This window comes from Zonotrichia leucophrys, unplaced genomic scaffold (assembly GCF_028769735.1).
Source record: "Zonotrichia leucophrys gambelii isolate GWCS_2022_RI unplaced genomic scaffold, RI_Zleu_2.0 Scaffold_176_98079, whole genome shotgun sequence".
Lineage (NCBI taxonomy): Eukaryota > Metazoa > Chordata > Aves > Passeriformes > Passerellidae > Zonotrichia > Zonotrichia leucophrys.
Genome location: NW_026992381.1, coordinates 18,988 through 22,890, shown reverse-complemented (window position 1 = coordinate 22,890; position 3,903 = coordinate 18,988). Strand labels below are relative to the sequence as shown.

The following is a 3,903-nucleotide window of genomic DNA, read 5'->3' as shown; positions in this document are numbered from 1 at the left end:
TGGCAGAAATAAAACTTTATCCTACATAAAATACCTTGATGAATATTTGATTTCCCATAAGTCACATATGATGAAAACACAAATCCCAAACACGAATAAACTGACAATAGAAGCAATTCTGTTGCAATTCCAAGTTACATTGGTTCCTGCATAGCTACAGCTCAGCTGCTGGCAGGTTCCAATAAAAGCAAAGAGCAAATTTGGCCCAATACAAATATTATTAAAAAGAAGGGGAAACTCAGTGTAGCTGTCAAAAAGCTGACAGGGATGAAGAGAATAATGTTTCTAAGATTTGATAAAGCCCCCAAGGCTGTGAATTCCAGAGTTATTTGGGAATTTAGCTACTTGAGCTGGACTTTTTGTGGGACTTTCAGCAGCCCCTTATGTTCTTCACCTTGGAGTGAATGAACCTTGTCAGTCTCGCTGGTAACATTTTCTCCCTTTCCTCCAGTGATTTTAACAAACTTTTCAAGGAAGGACAAGAAAATATTTTCTTTTTCACTGGCCACTTACAAAAGCAGTTTTCCTCATCATTTCTCCCATAAGTTCCCCAGGAGGAAGGAGGGACTGTGCCCAAGTTTCCAAGAGTTCTTCCAGAAAGAACAACAACATCCTCAGAGAAGGGAACCATGCTCTTGTCAAAGGCACTTGGGGTCAGAGAACAGTGCCCTGAATTCACTGTGCCAAAATAATGTCACAGTCTGGTTACTCAAATTGTTATAGAGATTCCTCTGTCCAATTAAGGTGCTAATGAGGCCACATCCAAAGTGTACTTTATTGAACAGTAAATGTGAGGTAGAGAGAGAGATGGAAAGAAAGAGAAAAGAGGAGAGAGCAAGGGAGTGACAGGGACAGAGACCTCCCCTAGAGCAGGGCTAGTATGACATTGTCCCTGCGTGCGGCCTTCCCAGGGTGGGGATTTTACACCTGAGCCAGTTTGGGTAAGGGGGGTGGTGTTCACCCCCTGAGCAGGGATTACCCCACTCTTTCAGGTTGCCATGCAAGATGTAACCAAATGCATGTATTCAATCTTCATCTTCATCAACTGATATAAACTGGTGGGGCAGGGATCTTTATCTCTTCCATGACTCACCCCTGATAACGCCCTCCAGGGGAGATACCTTCTGCTAATGGGCCATTGAGTGTCACTGCAGGACTGATAAAATTCCATCATCCCATTGTGGGATGCTCCGCCCAGGGGGAGGATCTAAGCATTCCTACCGGGATATAAGCTGAACCTTGCTACAACCAGGAGCAGCTTGCCTACTGGAGTACCAGAGGACAAGAGCTCCATAACCAGCACTGGACCTTCAGAGGAAGACCAGACCCTACTGCAGGATCACTGCTCTGACAGAATCACGTTCATCACTCCAACAGGACTGCAGCCACCATTTAATGGGACTGCTGCCACCACTCTGACCAACAGGGTGTCAGGTTATATCCTGACTCTGTCAGTTTAGGGCAGTGTTTCTGCATCATTGCCTTGGTCTTCATTTTGTTATTAAATTGTAATTCTTACATAGACTCTTCCCCAGGTTTGCCTTCAAACCAATACAAAAGACAATGTGCGCACCCTTTGATTTCTTCCCAGAACAGGATTTCCCATTCCCAGATATTGACTGGATGGAGGAGGAGGCTGCCAGGAACAGGAAGGATCCCTGGGATACCTGGGCAGGTGAGGAGGAAGTCAGTGCCCGTTTCCCCCTCTCTCCTGCTCCATCTCCCAGCCCAGCACAGACTCCAGCTGCAGGACAACCCTGCTGCCAACCCCGTCCTACCGGCGATGCACTGGGGGGATCTCCTTCCCCTTCCCTGTGGCACGGAGGCAAATCCCATCCTTTCCTTGTCCTTCCTTCCCCAGGGAAGGAACTGAGGATGGAGACCAGAGAGGAAAAATCTGCATGGCAGAACCTTGTGAAAGAGGCCGTTTTGAGTGATTCTAGTGCACAGGAATCCAACAGGGAAGAAAAACCTCAGACATCTCACATGAGGAGGGGCTCCAAACCCAGTCCAGGGTGCTCTGGAGAAGAAAGACCCACCCTGAGCCAGGAAGGTGGACAGAGCTTCAGCCAGAGTTCCGAGCTGGTGGCCCATGAGCAGCTTCATGATGGGGAGAAGCCCCGCAAGTGCTTGGAGTGTGGGAAGAGCTTCAGGAAGATCAGCACCCTTCTCTGCCACCAGATGATCATGATCTACACTGGGGAATGGCCCTACAAGTGTGGGGAGTGTGGGAAGGGCTTCAGCTACAGATCCAACCTTGTGACCCACCAGCGCATCCTCACTGGGGAGAGGCCCTACGAGTGTGGGGAATGTGGGAAGGGCTTCAGCTGCAGCTCCGCCCTCGTCAACCACCAACTCATCCATACTGGGGAGAGGCCCTACAAGCGTCCAGAGTGCCAAAAGAGCTTTTGGACAAGCTGAGATCTCCTCAGGCACCAGCAGATTCACACAGATGAGAGGCCCTTCTGCTGCCCTGAGTGTGGGAAGGGCTTCACGTGCAACTCCCACCTCATCACCCACCAACACATCCACACTGGGGAGAGGCCCTACCAGTGCCCCACATGTGGTAAGAGGTTTCAGACCAGCTCAAATCTCCATCTGCATGAGCGGATTCACACAGAGGAGAAGCCATTCCGCTGCCCTGTGACTATGGGAAGGGCTTAGAGCCCAGCTTCACCCTCATCAGACACCGGCGCATCCACACTGGGGACAGGCCCTTCGAGTGTCACCAGTGTGGGAAGAGCTTCACCCAGAGCTCTGCCTTGACCCAACACCAACGGAGCCACCAGTAAGGGAAGCCCTGCAAATGCCACAAATGCCTGAACAGCTTCATGCACCACTCCAGCTTCATCCCCCATTGGAGGGCCTACATTGGGAAGAGCCCTGGGGATCCATTTTCCCTGTGATCCATCTGGGAAGACACCTGTCCCTTTTCCTGCCCTTGCCAAAGACATAATGTGAGATGGAAGAACATGAGAGTCTGGCCATGGCTGTGTCATTACATTTACTCCCACCTCAGGTCATTGCCAGGGGCAGGACAGGGACTCTGTCTCTCCCTATGAGGAGAAAGGTGTCCTTTCTAGGCAGGGGAAATGCATGGCCAGAAAGAGCCTGTTGTTGATGTATAAGTTTTCCCTGTAAACAGTTTTTCTTATCCCTTCTGTTATCAATATTATTTCTGTTTCTGTTTGTTCCTTATCTCGTTGCTGTTCCAAATAAATTGTTCTTATCCCACCCCGGTATATTTGCCTTTTGTGCTTTCCATGGGAGGCAGGAGGGCCGCGAGGGCAGTGCGGTTTTAGAAGGGGCAGGAAATTGGGGAATCCCACTCCTGAAGCCCAGCCCGTGGAAACCGAGCATCCCAGCTGGTCCCAGCCCTGGTGGCCATGGCAACAGCCTTGGGAGTGGGTCCCTGGCTGGGGCTGTGGGAACCTCTTCCCTGTGGTGCCCAGGGACAAGAGCAGAGGGAATGGCTGCAGCTGAGTCAGGGTAGGCTCAGGTTGGATGTCAGGAAAAGGTTTTTGCCCAGAGGCTGCTGGGGCCCTGCCCAGGCTCCCCAGGGAAGGGTCCCAGCTCCAGGGCTCTCTGAGCTGCAGCAGCGTTTGGACAGCGCTGCCAGACCCAGGCTGGCATTGTTGGGGTGTCCTGTGCAGGGCCAGCAGTTGGACTGGAGGATCCTGATGGGTCCCTCCCAGCTCAGCCAATTCTTTGGTTCTGGGATCCCATGAGCCTGGAAATGGGGCTGCCAATGATTGCCATGACAACGGTCTCTAGGTTAAGGCCTGAGTTGGTGTCCATGGCAACCACCCCGGCATGGGGTCTCCATGGAGCTGCCAAGGGACTGACCATAGCAACAGCAGGTTTGTGATGGTTGCCATGGAAACGGACCATAGCAACAGGGGA

The 3,903-nt window shown here is 51.4% G+C and overlaps 1 pseudogene; it reads left to right on the top strand.

The window, feature by feature from the left end:
* The first annotated feature begins 1,875 nt into the window (after window positions 1-1,875).
* LOC135461118 (zinc finger protein 239-like) lies at window positions 1,876-2,792 on the top strand (annotated as a pseudogene).
* Window positions 2,793-3,903: the final 1,111 nt, after the last annotated feature.